Genomic DNA, 20537 nt, shown 5'->3' with positions numbered 1-20537 from the left:
GCAAGGGCTGCAGGAGTGCCTTGCCTTGCGCCCCTTCCTCCCCCTGCGAGGTTCACAAGGTTTGGTAGGCAAGCTTCCTGCCGCCTGCCCAGTCAGCTCTCTATTCATAGGCAAACTGCACTCCTCTGTTTGGCTCCCAGAGAAGAATGAGTATAAAAAGCTCTGAAAGTCTTGCTGCTGAGCCAGCAGGAAACTCAAACTGCTCTGAGCATGGGAACCAATAGAACCGCAATGGCCAGCACAACAGGTATTGTTTGGGAGGAAATCCCTGCAGCAGGCACAGCTGCCTACGCACACACACACGCATACATACATAACACATAGCACACATTATTTATCTATGTATATGCACAGTAAGGGTATGGAAAAGGGGAAGGTTGGGGAAGGGCCAGTGGGTTGAAGTGGGTTGATCAGCAGTATTCAAGAAAGAGTAATAGAACTGCTCAGCCAAGCCAAACAGCTGCTTTACTACCCAAATAACTGATCTGTTCACATCTGCACCATGTGGGATCTCATGGAATCATGAGATTATTAAGGTTGGAAAAGACCACTAAGACCATCAAGTCTAACCACTAACCCACCCCCACCATGCCCACTAACCACGTCCCTCAGTGCCGCATCTCCACGTGTTTTGAACACCTCCCTGGGCAGTCTGTGCCAGTGCCTCACCACTCTTCCTGAGAATAATTGTTTCCTAAAATTCAACCTGAACCTCCCCTGGTGTAACTTGAGGCCACTCGCTCTTGTCCTATTGCTATTACCTGGGAGAAGAGGCCAAACTCTGTCTCACTACAATTTCCCTTGATGTAGTTGTAGAGAGTGATGAGGTCCCCTGAGCCTCCTCTTCTTCAGACCAAACAATCCCAGTTCCCTCAGCCACTCCCCCTAAGACTTCTGCTCCAGACCCATCACAGCTTTGTTGCCCTTCTCTGGACACACTCCAGGCTTCGATGCCTTTTTTGTAATGTGAGGCCCTGAAGGTACCTCAAAGTAAGGTGATGGTAAGGTAAGGGTAAGGTAATGTCGCTGGACTTGGCCTCTTGACCTTGGTTCTTGACAGGTCTTGCTATGGGCCTGTTCTCATTTGTATCAGGAGAGAGTTCATGAAGGAAAACTCCCAGTGGCTTTGATTTACATCAAGGAGCACTATTTTTAGCTGGATTCCTCTCAAATGAAATGAAAGTGAAAGGTAGACTTCAGGAGAGCACCTCCTACACTCCAGACACTAATGAGCATCCAGTCTCCAGGAACAGATACAACTATCTGAAGTAAATCCCTGGATCAGGTCCTCAGCACCAAACCACTACCTCTATGGATCTGCTCCCACTGCATCACACCAAATTCTAACACAGACAGTGTCTACCTGCAAATATGTTAAAGCTGAGGGAAAAAAGAAAAAAAGAAAAGAAAAAGGAAAGAAAAAAAGAGAGGAGAGAAGGAAGATGAAGCTTGCATTAAATGTTGTTTTTTTTGTGTTGTTTTTTTTTTTTAAACAAAAAGGGAATAAAAGCCTTGGTAGAATAGCCCAGAAACCCCACATTCAAAAGGAGTTACAATATTTGAGTTTAACAAGACTGTGGAGATCTATAGAGCTATCTCTCTATAGATACTAAGAAAATAAATGTGAGAGCAGCAAGTCACCCCATCCAGCTCAGTCATCCCTTGCAGTCATCTCAAGGAGCAGCAGCCGTGAAATCCTCAGGTAAGACAGTGTGTGTGACCCCAAATCTCATGACCATGAGAATGTGGCTAGAAGAGCAACACACGCCTCAGAAAGTGAGAAAGCAAGCAGAGTGAAAGGGCCAAGCTTCACGTCAACATTAAAACATGCAAGTGACAGATTGCCTGGATGGGACTGATCTTTGTTTCCCAAATATTCCACGCTGAATTGCATTATAAGCACTGCCATCCGGAGTCCCAGCATTTATGCGTGGCCACTGCCTTAAAGCTTTCTGCAACAGGATTTTATCACTTCACAGAAAGGGGTCAGCTGTGAAAGTCAGTTCTAGACTGAGATCCAGTGTCCTCAAATGGCTCCTTTCGGGAAAGTGAAGGGCTGCCAGTCTGAGGTTGTGTCCTAGCCCCACCCCATTGTAGGACTAGGTGGAGGAACACCCGTGCATCTGAGGTCATTCCTTGACTTCAGTTAGCCCATTTGGGGGGAGGAAAGCTCAATGCAGTCTCATTTTGGATGAACACCAAAAAGCAGTCTGGGAACTTGGCCGAAATGAGCTGACTCTCCAAAGCGAGTAACACCAGTGGAAAATGCGGGTGAGAGCTTACCTCTGCTCTTTGTAGCTTTCCTGTAATAGGCTTTTCCTGTGTTGCATGGGAGCTCTGAGAGCAAGCCCATTTCCACTCCAAGGTGAGGGAATTAAAGTGCAGCACCACGCTCCTGCACAGCATTCATGTCACATTGTGGTCTGCACTTTGCGGTGCTGCCGGCACAGTGCATCAGTCACAGCCTCCCACGTCTCTGCAGGATGATCATGGAGCAGGCAGTGCCATCAGCAGCACCAGGGAGAAAGCCCTGCATGCTGGCTGCTGTTTGTTACCGAAGTCCCTATATAGGAACAGAACTGCCGAGCAAGACAATACTTCTCATGTGAAGGAGAATATTTCTTCCTCCATTAATTATTTCCCATGCTATTCCTGGCAGTGACCTCCTCTGAGAAGGAAAAAAAGTCCCCTTTCTTTTATATCATTTATCCAACTTCCTATTCTAAAGCCTCTGGCTAGAATGAGTCACATTTATATCTGCTATCACATTATATTATGCAGTATCAGTGTTGCTACCTGTCCTCTCTTTCTCACCACTAAAGTTTGTTGTCGTAAAAACAAGCAACTTGCAGCTACACTTAAAGATTGCCTGCCTAGGTGGCAGTGCCCCTAATACCCTTGTCTCATCTGTGGAAGTAATACCGTGCGAATTACGCTTGAGACTGCTGGCCTCACACCTCAGCTTGAAAGGAAATTACCCTGGTTTGGTGCAGAGAAGTGTTTACCTGCGGCAGAGTAGATGCTGCCTCCTCTTTGGCTGCTCACAGTGACGTCCCTGGTGTACACCACTAGCCCTTCAGCAGCCACTCACCCATTCTAAGATATCCCACATAGTTTTCCTTTGGCATCACCCAAACCTCCTCCCAGCAATGTATGGGGCTGGAAAGAAGCTCCAGCAGAGAACTCTCCGAGAGCCACCCTCAAATTCATAGCCCTCTGAGAGCACTTCCCATAGAAGAGGGTGAGCTGTAGATGTAGAGTGAGCTTAGGGACATGGTTTAGTGGGCAATATTGGCAGTAGGTAGATGGTTGGACTAGATGATCTTAGAGGTCTTTCCCAGCTTTAATAATTCTATGATTCTATGGTCCTAGGTCTCTCATTGCATTCACACTTTCTTTCTTCCTCTGCCTGATGGCTGAGACACACTGCTCACAAAGTATCACAGAATAATAAAATCACCACAGTTGGAAAAGACCACCAAGGTCATCTAGTCCAACCAATATTTCCCAACTAAACCATGTTCCTTAGTACCACATCTGCACATTCTTGAACACCTGCAGGGACAGTGACTCCATCACCTCCCTGGCAGTCCATTCCAGCACCTCACCATTCTTTTGGAGAACAATTTTTTCCTAATATCCAACCCGAACTTCTTGTGATGCAACTTGAGGCTGTTCCCTCTAGTCCTATCATCTTCCACATGAAAGGGGCACTTGTAAGCAAACTGGATCCCGGACATATTTCATCTTTTTTCAAATGTGCATTTGGACAGTGGCAATGGTCAAAGCCTGTCAGAACTGGATGTCTCCTCCATCACTGAGAGACCTGTGACCTGCAGCAAACCGATGGGACGAAAGCTAGTTGCTGGCAGGTCAGAAAATCCATCCATTTCCAATGCTTGTGGCATCCCAGGTGGGTCTGTGCAGAGCAAACAACGCTTTTTTAAAACAAACAGCATCATGAACCTCGGTGTGAAAGCAAGTAATTTAAGGCAAATTTCAAGAAATGTGACAAAACAGCAGGAGGGAAGGCAAGATCTGAGGGTACTTTATAAAAGTATGTTTATTCTGCTGACATCCGCAGAAGAGGTCATGGTCTGGAAAGAGCAAAATATTTTCAGCAGTCCTTGTTAGTGCTAGTGCAGGTCTGCTTGTCTTTCCATGACAATGAGTACTAATCACTGTGCTTGAAGTTCTATTGTAGGATTTTAGCTTAAAAAACAAAGCCAAAAGAAAACAGGAGAGCCACTTTGAATACATATATATTCAGGTCGCTATTTAAATAAACAAACTAGTATGGCACATGAAAAAAAAATGAGACTTTTTCTTTAAACGTAGTGCTGCTTTCATTACACCATAGGCAATAGGCATGGAATTTTTTCAGTAGCTATTTTCTTATCTTGAATAATGGATGTGCACTACCTTCCCTTGCAAAACCATCTCTTGGCATTTGTAAGCTTTGTTGATAGAGGAAAGGAGGCACGCAGGACCTTCTGAGCAAGATCTTACTCACAGGTACAAAGCTTTATGCAGTGATGAAAGAATCCTCTCAGAAATGCTAATATCAGCACTTAGATACAGTGTCCAAAATAAACATAATGGTTGGTACATTATTCTTTTTGGATCCTTTGCCAATTTACAGTTCTTCAGAATTAGTGTTGAAATAGTGTTTTGCTGGAAAAGAATGAACGCACATTTATGAACTAAAATCTACTGATGGTAATAGATGATGCACCAGTCCCAAGAGAGGGCTTCCCTGTGAACCCAACCAGAGTGAGAGGAGGAGGGGCAGTGAGGAGATGGAGCATTTTGATAACTTGGATCATATCTGACTACTTGCATTCCCCTGGGAGATTTACTACTACTTCTGAAAGCAGCAGCCAAAAGTATGCTTTGATGTATCTTTTATCTAAGGCTATCTAAATACCATCTTGATAAATTACATTTGTGCAATTGAAGCACTGAACCAGAGAGAGAGCTTTTGTTCTTCTTTCTACCATAGGCTCTTGGTGTGTCCTTGGAGAAGCAACAGAGATTCACGTGCCACATGAATCCCAGTTGACTGGAAGCTGGCAAACGTTGTCCCAGTTTTCAAGAAGGGTATGAAAGAAGATGCTGGTAATTACAAGCCTGTCAGTCTCTCTTCAGTGCCTGGTAAAATTATGCAGAAGATTATTCTGGAAGTTACTGAAAAACACTTGAAAGGCAATGCAGTCATTGATCATAGCCAACACAGGTTCATGAGGAGAAAGTCCTGTTAAAGGAACTTAGTTTCCTTTTATGCCAAGGTGACCCACCTTGTTGATCAAGGGAAGCCAGATGATGTGATCTGTTTGGATTTCAGCAACGATTTCAACACTCTTTTTCACCATATCCTTCTTGACAAAATGTCCAGCATCCAGCTAGACATAATGCAGTGGGTGTATGTTGGGCTCATGGGTCGGGCTCAAAGTGTTACAGCAAATGGGGTTACATCAAGCTGGTGGCCAGTCATTAATGGGGTTCCATGGGGCTCCATTTTAGTCAGTTCTCTTCAGTGCTTTTATAAATGGTCTGGACACGGAACTTGAATCCATATTAAATAGGTTTGCAGATGATACTAAATTAGAATAGAATCACAGAATCATACAGTATCGTGAGTTGGAAGGACCCCATAAGGATCATGGAGTCCAACTCTTGGCTCTACATAGGACTACCCAGAATTCAAACCATATTTCTGAAAGCATCGTCCAAATGCATCTTGAATTCTGGAACGTACTGCTGTAGACTCCTCTGATTGCAGAGAGGTCTTGCAGAGAGATCTCAGCAAATTAAAGGGCTGAGTAATCATCAACCATGTGAAGTTTAACAAGAGTATTAAGAAGACGTTCTTCACCAGTGGGTGGTCAGGCACTGGAACAGGCTCCCCAGGGCAGTGGTCATGGCCCCAACCCTTTGGAGTTCACAAACTGTTCTGACAACACTCTCAGACACAGAGTTTGATTTTAGGTGGTCCTGTGTGGTGCCAGGACTTGGACTCAAAGTCCTTTCCGGCTTGGAATATTCCAGAACTCACCTGGGCTTCTATCAGCCAAGTTGAGGAGAGATCACTTACCTGCAGAGAGGCAGAGAAGGAAGCTCTGTGCATCATGAGATGGACAGGGCCCGCAACGCTGAGTCCTCCTGAAGCCAGTGAAAACAAATTGACACTAGTCAGATGTAAGCTGCCCTAAAATTAATAATATGATTCACTAGGAAACAAATTCCTTAGTTCTAAGAGTTACCAGCAACAGTCATCTCTTCTGACACTATTGCTTCCATAAATAAAGGACCCTTTGGAAGGTCACTGGTTATAAGGTAAAGCAAGTGGCTTTGCTTTGAATGCAGGGGAATATGACTTAAATTAGGCCAGCTGACTTTATGCTGAAGAGGATCACGGTTTCTCACGTGCTCCTTAGCATAGCCCAACCATGCAAGGTGACCTCTCTGGCTAAAACTCCGGGAGGACATTCAAACCTGCCCTTGGGTATTTCCCCAGTGATGTGAAAATAGATGGAAACAGAGCTGCCAGAAGAAACTGTCGAGAGCAACAACAAGATTCCTGCAAATAAAAGAACTTCCTCAGATCAAAGAGGATGAATATTTTTTGTTCCTCACCCTCCTCTGCCCCCAGGTAATGGAGAGCTGCTGGATTCAGCTGGAGGAGAAGGGGGGATGAAGGAGTGAGAAGCAATATTTTTGGTAAGGGGACGTGTACAGTAAATAACAGCTGCAAACACTCCCCAGGATATTGAAAAGATTATAATTTGGGGGTTTTCTTCCCCAAATCAGCCCCTAATGGGAAGCAAGCTTTACCCTTTCTAAAGGAGCACTCTACAATAAGCTTGTTAAGCTGGAAAGTGCTTTGCGAGCCCCTGGGATGAAAGGTGCTCTAGGAATGAAAGCTGATATTTACGATTATTGTTTGAAAGGAACAGAGAGGAACACTAATGTAAAATGTGAATGGCTGCTGGTGCTAAAAGACGTGCTGTTGACTTGGTGCCAAGGAAGATATTCCCAGCTCTCAAACCTGGATGACAAGGATTTAGAAGGTGCAAGAAGTGGAAGTGACTCCTGTAAATAAGAGCAAACAGCAACCTGAAATGTAGGGCAAATACGTGTCCTGTGAGTTTTTCTTTTCTTCACCATAAAGTGTGGGCCATATGATCTCTCTCACCCCAACTCTGCCAGCCAAAACAAGCACCCATTAACCACAGTACTGCTGGTCTGTGCTCCTTTTAAAGGAGGAACCTAGTGATCCCTTAGGAGAGAAGGGGAGAGGCATATCCTTTCTGAGTGATCAAATGTAATGGATTGGCCTCAGTAGATTCATATCTAATCTCACACAACCTTCTAAAAAGCAAGATCAACCCCAGACTAATGTAAATTAAACTTCCCTATTTTAGAAAGCTATGAGGGAAGAGAAGCAGGCTAACGGACTCTGCTCCTGCAAACACTACCTGCATGCTCTCAGCTTGCATAAATCTCTTCTGTTGATTTTACACCGGGCATCTGGACCCCTGATGTGGCACTCTGCAGCTCCCAGAGAGGATGTTTTTCCACCCAGAACCGGTACTGAGAAAATTTCACCTTAGCCTGACAATCTTCTACTTTTTCCCCGAGAAGAGCTAAAAGAAAATCCTTGGAGAGAAAGAACTCTGCTTCTTCAGTTCTTCAAAAACAAGCTCAAAAGTGACTCTAGTGCAGAAGAAACCTTCACAGCAAAAACCCACAGGATCTCAAGAAGTGGTGTTTTTCTTTTTTTTAATATAGCAAGAGAAGAACACAGCATGTGCCAGAGGCTGAAAGCTAATGCCATACACATTTAAATTAGATATAAGGTGCAATTATTTTTTTTAACAAGTGAGTGTGATTAACCGTGGCAATGAATAATCATAAAGGGCTCCTGGTTCTCCAGCTCTCAGGCTCCAAATGACGATGGGAAGCCTCCCAAAGGCACTCTTTGAGCAGACAGAGGTAGCTGGGCTAGAAGAGGGGGATGGCACTAGGGACAGGGAGCCCATGGGTTAGCACTCCACCCAGGCCAGCAACTCACTGCATCCCTTTGGGCAAGTCTTCCAACCTCTCTGTGCACCAGTTCCACACTTCCTAATGTGACTGTGCCACCTGCTAGCCAGGAGAGCGCTGTGAGCGCTCACTTTGTGTCACTGAAGCTTTGCCTCCCACTCCAGAGAAGCATGGTTTCCCCAAACCAGCACCACTGGGACTGGTGGTACCAGCAGCCCTTTGCTGGTGTGCAGCCACTGCGCTGGCATGGTGTAAGGGAGCAAAGGGGCAAACCCCTGAGAAGGGAGCTGTGTGATGCTGCTCACAGCTGGTTGTAGCCCACCAGGGACTGGTGCAGAGCATGCCTGCCAGCTCCTCTCCCTTCTCACTGCTCCCTTTTTAGGAACAGCCTAATGCCGATGGGTCTGTATTAGTATCAGAAAGTCCTTGGCCTTTTTGTTTTCTTTTTTTTTTTTCCTTTTCCCTTCAGCTATTTAGGCCAACTCTGGATAATCACGCTTTCTAACTTAGACTCAGCCAGTGCCATGGCAACCATTTCAACACGCAGCTCATAGCCGGCCTCTGAGAAGCACAGCCCCTCTGAGAAGCACGCACACCTTGATGCTTCGTGAGAGGCATGAAGATAGGAGCGCTGCCATCTGCTACAGTGACACATTTTCATACCGCCTTACCTCTGGCAGCATGAATATCTGCTTTCAGTTCTGAATAGCTCATCAACTTCTGTCCCCATTCCCTCCCCAAAAAAGAGGGGGCACGGATATAAAAATTGGCACGGATTTATGAAGATGAGAGAGAAAGGTGTAGGAAGGGAAATGCACTTGGAAATTCCACTCTCTGGCCTCCAAATTCACCCTTGCAAGAATGCAGCTAAGCCTGTCCTGATACTGCTTTGAAGGAAATCCTGTTTTGCTCTGTTGTGTCACCATGGAGAAGGAGAAAACTTCTAGGGCTTGCTTTCGGTTTTTCTTGAAAGGAGAGAGATGGCAGCCAAGGAGGAGTGTGGGCACTGCTCTTCCTCCTCTGCAGAATGCCTCCTCTTTGGCAACACAGCGGCTTTGCACCATGCAAAACCAGATCCGCGTCTCTCCATGTGAGCAAGCCTCAGACAGCACTGGGAAAGAATCTATCTGGAGCATTCAGGTGTACTTTCCCAACCATCGTCCCTGAGTTTTGCTCAAAATCCAGTAGCTGGGTTTGCCTTTGACCACTCGTGATGGCTGCTCCCGACAGCCGGCTGGCACAGCGCGGTGCTGCACCCGTGTCTGTCTTGCTGGCTGCCAACACGCATCTCTTCTCACTGAACACGCTTTTCTCCCCAGCGCAGTCAGGGAGGCGGCTCTGGCTGTCAGTGCCGCAGTATAAAGAAAATCTTATTAATTTCTTTATGTAATTGTGGCTGCCCCGTGGAAGAACCTGACGCCACATCCTGAATGTTTTCTTTTACGTGCTTGTGTGTGTAGGTTTCACATACGTACGTACAGAGCGCTTGTAGCGTCATGTTGACCCTGACCTGAGCTAATTACACCTTCCAGTCCTTTCTTCCCATCTTTTCCTGCATTTGTACCATTGTGCACTGCCAGCTGGCAGTAGCCACCAGCAAGACCTGCCCCCACCCCTGCCACCTCCTTGTCACTAGTAAGAAAAAAGCTTCTGCTTCTGACCAAGGGAGAGGAGAAATCCAGGTGCACCTGCAAACAGATATACGATAGATATAAATATAATAATAACAGATATATGATAGATATAAAACACAAACATGATATTTTTTTCTAGGAACGAATTCAAGAGACCAGCAGCCCCTTAAGGCAGGTAGATCAGTCTGAGCCAGAAGGTAAACACAACATCGCAATTGCCTTTGCCCTGTTAATTTAATGCATGCGCATGCAGGCACACACGGTGTTTCGTAAGCCCTGCATATGCACTTCTCAATCAAGTATCATTTATATACGCCATCTTTCACTGAAATCAAACCTCTGAGATCGCTGAGGTTAGGAAGCACAGTGTGTGCTCAGAAAGATACATCGCGGACAGCCCAGCAAATCTCTGGGACTTCTGACCGTGTACAGACTGCCCTGGGAAACCCGCAGCCTCAGCTGTCCTTTCTAATCTGCAACCTAAAGGCAAGATCCAGGTTGGCAGGAGGAAAATATAGGACACAAGCTTTTAGCCAACACGTTAAAGTTAATGCGTTTCTGTAGCTATAATAAGCACAGACAAAACTACGAAGCTCTGTGAGACTGGGAATACCAGCTCTATGGCATGCGTATAGCACTGGCCTGATACTGCACCGAGTCACATTTCTACAAATGGCCAAAATACCCTCCGCTTTCCCAGAGCCTCCTCTTCTGGCAATCCCTCACTGCTCCATACACAAGGAGGCTCTCTTACCACCCTCCTGTCAGAGGGAACAGAGGGACAATGGCTAGAAATGAAGCTGGGAGACTCTTCTCTTTTATCATATCCCACTTTAGGTAACTTGCCTAACACAGATGGACCGGCAGCATCTAGAGCAGAAAATCAAAGTAGTGAACCAGGGCACAGGAGGAGGATCTCGGCCCTCCCCACCTCCAACCCTCAGCTCAGCCCAGGACGCAGCCTTGCACAGGGCTGCCAGCACTCTCCCACCCTGCTGGAACAGCATGCTTCAGGAGGAACTCAGGGACTGCTCCCAGGAGGGGTTTGCACGTGGCCACATGGATGTGGAGGGCAAAGGAGGTTTATCTGTGCCACCACAGCCATTCTCCTTAGGCAGAGGGCAGCTCTGGTCCCTGCCCACTTTATTAGCACTAATACAGCCATTATACCCACAGGCCACCTTGGACTTCAGCCAGCAAGTGAACTGCCCTGCCTCTGTTTTGATGAAATCAGGACGCGTCCCTGAGCCAGCTGCACAAACCCTGTACTCCACTTTGTTCCAGCGCATAGTCCCACAGGCCAACCTCAGCCACCAGCTGCTCAGACCAGCACACCTGCTGCTGCAGAGGCAGACAGAAGAACTGACCCAGGCACTGCCACCTCCCAGCCGGGTGCTGTGCCTGCCTGGGGGCAGCTCACCCTGTTGTGCTCCACCAGCATAGAGCCCACCAGGTCAGCTCAACCCTCTAGAGGCTCCTGGCATAATCTGAGCTGTAGATGGGGGCAAATGGTGCCGGGCTTCTTGAGGCCCATGTCCACACTTCCCCTTACCTTTCAGCAGCAGGAGAGCAGCAACGCTCACTTGCTTCATTTCCATTTGATCAAAATGGAAAGACAAGAGTGCCCGCAGAGCTACCTGCTGCATCCTGTCTGCGTTAACAGAGCACCCTGCTGTGACCCCATAGGGTGGTGGAGTCCCACAGCTGCTGTTTGCGGGTGACCCCACCTTGGGGGCAGCACCCCCATTTCCCCCCAGCAGTCTGGGCAGTGCAGCACCTTCTCTTGATGGTACTGAGCTGAGGAAAGCTGTGCAGAAACTTGCACTCTTTTCACGTGCTTTGGAATCCAGTATTAGGAGTGCACCCGCTTTCCATCAGGATATGCAGGAGGTTAGGAAGAAACTTAACTTAGAGGAAATTCCTTACATCTACTGAAGGATACATCCTCCTATGTTCCAAGGGAGGGTGTTGGCATGGGAATGAGATCAGGGCTGTTCCCAAGCAGGTCAAGGGAGATTGCAGACAAAAGCAAACACTGCAAAAAATCTGTTCAAGTTCAAGCAGAGAAATTGCTTGAATGGTTTTTAACCCTTTTTCTTCTTCCTAATAACTAACACTTTCTTCTTTGCAAGCATGCTCCTGGAATGAGAAGTCTCATGGTTTAGGGGTATGTTCACATGGGGAACATTCACGTGACCTTTCAGATCTCATTCCTCCTATTTATAAGAGCGTTAGTCATCCACTTAGAGAGCAGAACTAACACCGTGTTTGTTAAATGACTACATGGGCTCTATGAATAACCAGCAGAGGGTATTTAAAACTGCAGTCACATCCAAGAGCACCCGGAGCATCCATAGCCAGCACGCATTTAGACAAAGCACAAATAATACTGCACGTAACATCCATTTGAAAGGCAGTTTGAAGGCGGTTTCCTCAAAGGAAACGCGGGCTAAAAATCCATTGGATAGATAATTTTCCAGAGATAGTTCACCTAGTTCGTTAGGCATGTAGGATAGCTGGCAACAGAGCGTGACAGCTGAAGACTTGAAGCTGAACGAAGTCCAGGCAGAACTGCACAAAGCAGCAGATGGAGCACAACTCTCCAGCGCTGCAGCCTGGTCGTGACGCTGTGCAGAAAATGTCAGGAGTGTACTGCTACAGGTTTGCAGCTTTGTCACTGGCAAACCAGTCGTTTAGGAGCTCCCAGTAATGCCCAGCTTGCTGACTAACACATTGCCCAACTTAGCTTGAGGGAAAGCACAGTACCAGCCACGTGTGCTGTTAGCCCCAACACGTTTCCAAGCTCTGGCCAACATAAGTGAAGTTTCCAAGTCCCAAATTTTAGCAGTGCCTGCAGCACACTGCCACTAACAGTACCAGCACCTTGGCCAGAGGGTAGGGCACTGCTTCCAGGCAAGCAGGACTTCCCCGCTCATCTGAGTGCAGGTATCTGGCAGGAGAAAATCTGGAATGGGAGGAAGAGTGAAGTTCAAAGAGGTGGGATACTGAAGAATGTTGTGCCTGAACATGCAGAATGAAAGGAGTTTGACTTCCCACCAGCCCCTCACTTTAGTGCTATTGTCCCAAGACACGCTTCCACGCAGCAGGGAATGGCCTTGCAGGAACACCAGATGCCTGGGTGTACTACGCTTTGGATCAAACCTTCTTAAGGTGAGGATGGTTGTTGTTAGCAAGAGGCACGAGGTGCGGCCACATGGCAGCGCCAGGCAGCTGCCTCTGCCAGCAGACCTTTGTGGCGTCAGCCTGGCCAGAGAGGTAAACATCATGCCAGAGGCAGCGGCAGAAAGGTTCGGTGAGAACGTGGCAGCTCTGGGTGCAAATATCACTTCCTTATTGCAGCCTCCGTGAGCGGCCCTGCCTTGCAAAACTGAGAATGTTTTGAATGGCAGAGCCCAGGCAGTGAATCATCTTATAATCGTGGCTGGTGTGTCCCAGCCTCCATGTATCATCAACTCCTCCTCTGGGTCAAGCAATCATTTGAGGGTGAATCATTGCTGCACAGGTTTCTCCCAGCGCAGGCAGGCGTGCAGAGAGCAGAGCTGCTTGCCATCTGCATCAGACAGGCCAACAGGGCTGCGGGAGAGACTGAGTAAGCTGAGGGAAAGAGCAGCAAATCCAGAGCGGGAAGACAGACAGAACAGTTGCTTCCTCTGCAGACAAGATGGAGGCTGAAATGGTGGTATGTGGACTTTTCTGTTTTCTCCCAGTTCAGTACCCGTGCCCCAGAGCTCGTGCTGCTTGAAGGAGCCATGTTCCAACATCAGTCCAAGCCAGGCCAGGCCCCACACTGCCTGCCCAGGCCTCAGGAGGCTAAAGGCAACTCTCATTCTTGTCTGGGCCAGGTAGGGGAAGGACTTGCCAGGCCCTACCTCCACCCTCTTTTTAATATCAAGTAATAATAGTATTTAGCACTTCCATAATTACCTTGCGCTCTGGTATCACAGACACAGCTGAATTGGAAGTCATTAAGATCGTTATAATGAGCTTCAGTGGATCCTTTCAATTGGAGGCGTTCTTTAGCCAGCTCTCATTTTCGTGGTTACATCTGAATAAGCAGTATGCATTGAGGTGAGGTTCACAGATGAGACAGTCTGGCATAAAAGCAGACTCCTACTTGCAAAAGCAAGGTGTCATTACGCATCATGTTTCACCAGACTTCAAAATGCCAAGGAAGGCAAATCAGGTTATAACCGGCTCCACCTACGACTTGTAGGAGCTGCAAGGTTATTCCCATGGACTGGCACTTGGGAAAGGTCAGCCGTGACCTCACACAGGGCAGCCCTTTCTCAGCAGCCGCTGTTTTGGAGCCTTTCACCGGTCCGTGTGAGTAACCCCCAGAAGTGGATGTCAACGCATCTCAATTCCTCTCTCGGTAAAGAGGAAGGGGCAGGGGGCCAGCAGACCCAGGAGCACCTTGCCCAGGAAACAGGAGAACCGTGCTGACCTAGTGAAGGTGCTGGCAGAGCCCTGGGCTGCTGGCCTCCGCTCCGATGGAATATCATGCAGACGTGAGGCTGTGCTGGCCTGGGCGCTGTGTTCGGAGCCCTCTGGAGAGGAGGGACTGGCCAGTCCTGGGTGTGTTCTTAGCCACGCTTCTTTGTAGGGCCTTTAAATGAGAAGGGATTAAGTGTCCCTTTAGTTGTGGGTACCTCAGTTCCCTGCTCATAAATGCAAATAAAGGTACTTCTCCCATTTTTGTCTGTCGTTTGTGTTTGGGCTGTGAATTCCTTGGGAAAAAGAAACAAACAACAACAACAAAAAAAAACAACAGTAGGGGTTTCCAGGTGTACTCATCCTATTAATAATAAAAGTAATGTGCCGGTTTTGTCATTAGAGTAGGAGGAAATGTTAGCACACGGAACAAACACTTGTACTGCAATTTCTTCTGTTTAGAAAAAGAACAAAAAGATAACAGTGTGAGACTTTGACCAAGAGCAAAGATAAAATCAGGGCAGCTGACTCAGTGCAACAGAAAGGGCTTAACAGAGCTGGCAACATTTCAGCCTTCTCAGGAACTTGAATACAGGAATATGGTAAAAGCAGTACTACATATCCACAGTACTGCCAGCATGAAGAAAGAGCAACTGTTGGGAAAAGGCATTCTTTTCAATAGCATGGAGGTCCTGGCCAAGCACAAGCACAAACCTGTGTTTATTTGTTGGTGTTCACTTACTGTCAATGTCGCAAACAAATACAAACAAGCCAGAGAATCCAACCCTGCGATGCTGTCCCCAAACACAGAGGAAACATTAGTTGCTCTCCTCACGTCCTTGTGATGTAACTGTTCGATCCATTCCCCAGAAGCAGGTAAAAACATGAGACTTGGACCAGGCCCAAACAAAGTTCAGCGCACTTTAGAAATGCAGCTGAGACACAGAGCTGCAGCTCTACTTGAAGGCAAGCTGGCTGGTTTAGAAAACACTGGGAAGCAGTGGTATTTCCTGAACTCTGGCTGTACCTACAGTGTAAAGGAGCGTCCCATGCCTTTCCTTAATTAGCGCAAATACACTGACAACCTTCTGCATGCTGAAATCAAGCCTTAGACCAACCATAAGTTTATCTACTTACGCATCCAAATCTACCACGTGCTGAAGCGACATGTTTCAATGCTATAATCAGTACCCCGTTTATAACATGGCTTTGTCATGCATCCAGTTGCTGAAGCAGATTTTGATGTCCCAATACGAAACCTATTTGTCCCACAGTCAGCAAACGTGAGAAGTGCCGATATATACATCCAATGTTTTGCAAGTGCTGGGACTGAGTGCTGGCATTATTGGAGCACGCTGATCACTGCATTAGTTTATAAATATGACCCAGTTGAATTAGAGAAATAACACAATTTGAAGGCCAGATTCGAGTCTTATTTAATCTGAAATAAGCATGGAATAAGTCGTTTGGCATCCAGTAATTTCCTCTGGATTCACCATGCAGCCATCAAGGCCATAGTTACCTCTGCACACAGTTTGACCTGAGCTTAGTCCTGTCAACAGTACACATTATAATGCAATCGTGCAACAGTAAAACAGAAAAGACAGCATGCCAATACAGTAAATATTGTAGTATCAGCTCTAGGGAACATTATGACAGGTAAGGTTTAAGTGTGCGATCCCCTAGCCTCGCTCCTGAGACAATTTTTGCTTTGTTGGGAATACAGCTGGCAGGACTAATTCTGCAACCAATTTCTGCCCGGCCAGCTCATAGCTAATCCTGAGTGAAAGCTGTGACAGCTGATGCTGTTTCCTCACAGCCGAGGCAGCCAATGTTCTGGGGCTGGTTGGGTAGGACGGGGCACTGCGATGTGCCGGTGTGACTGATCTGTGCCCTCCCCCTCATTTCGGTTGTCCCTCCAGCAGCACACCCCGTGTCCCCATACCACGGTGCACGGCTTCCAGGAATCCACCTCCACTGCTGCTGCTCTGTGGCGTCACTGCCCAGATTTTCCCAGAATCGCTTGGCACAGACGTGGCCAGACAGCATGGCAAGTAGCCCTGCCAACATAGCTGCCGCTTGGAAAATCTGCCCTGTGGAGGTAAGCTGAGCGCCCTGCCCATTCCCCGCTGTAGCTCTTCTAGCTGGATACAAGGTCACAGTTGTGAGAGTAACGTGAATGTGTCTTTGATGACACTGCCACACGTTACCCGTAGTTTCTTGCCGAGAAGAAAAAGGATGCCAGAAAGTGATGCTCCATGAAGAACAAATTAGATCTCATTTTGTGTTCCTTCACCCTCAGAGAATGGCTTTGAATGTCACTGAATCCTGAGCCAAGACTGTCACCCAGCCCACAGGGAACAGGAGTGGGTGACAGCTAACTCATAGCCCGCATGCTGATGGAGCTCCTTCTTTCCTCAGTTTTATTTCAGGCCATTTATTTATCCATTTTTCAGAAGCTGTTCTCCAGTACCACAGAGCAGCTTTAGGACACAAACACACTGCCGTCAGGCACCTCGAGCTTTCCTTAGGCGCTGCCAATAGAATCACGACCCGCAGATCTACCATGACCAGATGGGGCTCTTCCTGAGCCAGTGGGTCCTTAATCTCCCAGAGAGAAGGGGAGGAATGGAGTGAAAGTTGACCTTGATCTTCCTTGAAGAATGGACTCCTGGGCCTAGGTAGAGAGAACAGCCAAGCCAATCCAGGTATGATTCAGTGATGCAAACTAAGTCGAGCAGAGTTTCCTCTTCCTAACCTCTTTCCTTCTCTCTGAAAGAGTTCGCATGTTTAAACCAAATGGAAGCTGCAACTGAGACATCAAGACAGCTTGCTGACTGGGCTGTGTGTCAGCACAAGCCACAGGGCTGTAAATCAGACAAGGTGCAGTCAGCTCCTCTGGGAAGGCTTCCCTGAGGTTCCCCGTTGTGCTAAAGCAGCAGCAAAAAACATTCACCTTCAGACTGACACACCTTTGCCTCCCACACAACTCAATACAAATCACGATTGCTCCTATTTAGAGAACAGAACGCTGCAAGCCTAATCACACTTACACCGGTTTTACATGGGTTTCTTTGCTTTCTTTGGAAATACCCCATCTTTACGTTACAGGTGTTGCCAAGACCAAACCTGACTAGGTCAGCACCTCTGAGCACTGATAAGGTTTGGGCCTTTCTTCAACAACAAAACATCACTCTCCGCATGGTTAGAAAGCTGCTTTTCTCTCTCAGCTACTTTCCAATGAAGACATAGTTTGAGAAGCTCACAACAGGAGGGCGTAGGCAGCTTGGATCCTGCAAACCATTCACTAAGCACAAACAAGCACCGCAAAAACAGGCCCTGCAGCCCTACTGATGGGCACGACCAGGAGATACCACCATACAAGGGAAAGCTCCCACAGCCCCTTCTCTCTGCTGCACTGCCATGGCTGAGCTGGCGGTTTGGGATGCCGAGGCCTTTCCTACTGGAAACAAGTCCCTAAGTCTATAAGCACAACTAACTCTCGGCACACACTGCAGTGGAGCTGGCATCCTATTTTCTAGCCTTTGCAACAGCAGCTTTAAAAAGTTTCAGCCCACGCCTTGTTTACAAAATCAGCTCAGAAAAACACCATGTTTTAGACTGCTGACATAAGGCCAATAGGTCTGACCCTGATCAGTAGCTGTACAGACCCCACACTAAAGAGTTATACTGCTAAGGGAAAATGCAGAAGACCAAGAGGAGTCCAGCCCCACTTCTCACCCCACAGACAACACTGCAACCAGTGAACGCACTACCCTGTGCTACACAGAGGAAATCTTCTCCTTCCCTGCCGGTGTACAACACTGTGCTGTGACATAAGCCCAGAGCAGGGGTGTACTGTAGAAGTTCCAGAAAGCCTTGGAGACAGGATTTGTCATTTGTTTATCAGAAAACTCAGATGAAGTTGTACTACTTACATTGCTATAGGGCAAGGAAGAGAGAGACAGACAGACAGACCACTCACTATTCCAGAAGATTTGCTGTAGCGTATATATGGCAAGTGGATTCTCCAAATTTTCCTTAGATGAAGAGCATGAAATCATATTTCCTCATGTACCACCAGTTCTCCAGCTACCATTCCTGAACCTAGTCAGGCACTACTTATAGCCCCAGGCCCCAAGTGCTTCTCGGCTAATCCTGTGCCTTGCTCTCTGCCCTCCCATGGGGAACGAGACCCTCTGGGAACTCATTTTCCATTGAAGCTGACTGAGTTGGCTCTGCTTTTCCCCTAGAGATTAGGTGTGTCTGGAGCCAAGGTCCTGAATTGACCAGATCTCAAATAAATCAGTAGTTTATGCAGGCAAAATTTGACAAGAGATAGTGGAAATAAATGGCAGCCTAGTATTTGAGGGGATTCTGTGTGCTGTTTTGCTCAAGTTCACAGGTGCCCTACAAGCTGCAGATATTTCAGCTGACTTGTTTTTTCATGCCACCCTCGCATGTTTCTAAAAGCATCTTTCCTTTTGATCACATGGCAGCAGGTACTGACTTGCTTACACACAGCGCTTATGGTGACTGTGCTGAACACATGCTGTGCAGGTGAGCCCTGCAAAATCATCTATGGATGTAGAGCCACCACCCCACCCATGCAGTCACATTTTTCTCAGCGATCCCCCCCCGATATGGCCCTGTGTGACGCCTGGCTGCTTTTAGATGAGAGCTTGCTCTCCCTCTCCCCCACCCCTCTGAGCTCAGCAATCAGGAACACAGAGGAAAACTTCTGGCCACGTAAGCTGGGGATGAGCAAACGGCCGGCCCACGCTCCGTCCGGCAGCGCCAATGCCAGGTTATGCAGGGACATGCCAGCAGAGCCCGCATACCGCTGCCGGGCTGTGAGCAGTCCAGAGCCGGCTGACTCTGCTCGGGAGACCCAAATATAAACAGTACTTTTCTGGGAGGAGCGGCTGGCATCCAAATATTCCCCCAAGTTAGTCACAGGTTGAAATAAATAAATAAACAGAGCCCTACTGATCTTGCAGCTGGCCTGCTTGCAGCCATATGATCAGCGTCAGCTTTCCCCGAGGTGAAATATGGGCCCAAGGGCCAGCTCCTGGCTCTGGGTGCTCCAATGGTACAGGCGGGACTCAAGGCAGCCCCTAACTGGGATGGCGCGGGCCGTGGGGTAAGGGAACACCCATCTGGCAGAAAGCAGGGCTCAGCTGCATGCCACCTGCTCCATTGCACTTGCATCAGGGAAATACCGAAGGAGCCAGGACGTGTTCAACCTAGAAACCCTTCTGTGACACAGAACCAAAGTGAACCAGAACAGCGCTGGGTTTGCTGCCCACCCTGCACAGAGCAAAGAAAGCAGGGGCACTGCGGGTCAGACCAGAAGGACAGGGTGATGCCTGCTTCCTCCCCCATCCCTCAGTGGGTGCCCAGTGGCAGCACCAGCCTGGCCCAGCTCTGCTTCCCATCCTCCCTCCTGCAGCACGTGCTGCTGACCCGTCACAGGCAGGATGGGGAGCTGGGCCTTGGATCTGCACAGCACAGCCACTCTCATGCATCGCCCTGTGAGCCATGAGCCTGGCTGGAGCTCCCCTGCATGCATGAAAGACAACCCCGGCACTAAGTGTATTCTTCCTCTTACTCCAAACTAGAAATGGCTCCTCAGCCTACAACATCACTAGGCTACGTCTAAGTATAACCAGGAATGCAGCTGGAGGAAAACTGCAGGACATTTAAGCGTGGGGTGAGCAACCACGAGCATATATTTTTATGGGACCTATCCCAATGGGCTCTGAGAGCTAAGTACAGTATATCTGCCTGTTGCTAATTATATTTACTGTGAGCCTGTGTTTTTTTTTTTTTTTTCTTTAAGCTGAAGATGAGTCAGAAAAAGAAAAAAGTCCTTTGTTGTTGTGGAAGCAGAAGGACGTCTCCTGAGGGTGTATGTAATGCACTACTGTCACGGCATGACAATGGAAAAACTGACTGCTGAGCCAACCAAACCCCCATAAATACCTAATGATATCTCTTCTGGCCCAGATTTCCTACAAGTCAGTGCCTGAACTGCATACAAAATGACAATCAATATGAAAGGATCTCTCTTCTCAACAGAGTCAGAATTCAAGAGCCCGGCTGAGCATTATATTCCCGTTCATACAGAGAGATCCTTTCACAAGTCTGTCATAATACCCTAAAGGTGGTGGTCCAGCAGGAGCACTGTTAGGTCTCACCTCACCCTCTCCCCAGTACCTCACACTGTTACCACAAAGAATGGCTGGCTTCAACGTGCAGGCATCGTTATTAATTGCAATGTTGTTACGCAAACAAAACGTGCCTAGAGACGCATCAGGTCTGCAGTCACATGGGACAAGAACAAAATCATCTTCCTTTTCCTACCTCCTCCTCTTCTTCTGGCTGGGTAGCTCCACCAGCTTG

At 47.7% G+C, this 20537-nt stretch overlaps 1 protein-coding gene and 1 long non-coding RNA gene across 4 annotated transcripts in view; one reads left to right on the top strand and one right to left on the bottom strand.

Moving 5' to 3' along the window:
* Window positions 1-4039: 4039 nt before the first annotated feature.
* Window positions 4040-20537, bottom strand: part of TOMM20 (translocase of outer mitochondrial membrane 20) — a 35221-nt gene continuing 18723 nt past the window's right edge. Inside the window, exons 6-7 of one of the 3 annotated variants that reach the window (XR_006938920.1) lie at window positions 6095-6162; window positions 4040-5599 (exon numbers count right to left, since the gene is read on the bottom strand). The gene's annotated coding sequence lies outside the window, so the exon portion shown is untranslated. Of the gene's footprint in view, window positions 6163-20537 lie in introns of all 3 variants that reach the window. The other 2 variants (XR_006938921.1, XR_006938919.1) reach the window with 2 other exon arrangements.
* Window positions 12021-14393, top strand: LOC112532060. The gene is made up of 2 exons (XR_003074247.3): window positions 12021-13543; window positions 13646-14393. It is a non-coding gene; the product is annotated as an uncharacterized LOC112532060 (long non-coding RNA).

Source organism: Gallus gallus, chromosome 3 (assembly GCF_016699485.2).
Source record: "Gallus gallus isolate bGalGal1 chromosome 3, bGalGal1.mat.broiler.GRCg7b, whole genome shotgun sequence".
Classification (NCBI taxonomy): domain Eukaryota; kingdom Metazoa; phylum Chordata; class Aves; order Galliformes; family Phasianidae; genus Gallus; species Gallus gallus.
Note: the sequence above shows the minus strand (reverse complement) of the source record. Positions and strands in the feature narration are given on the sequence as shown.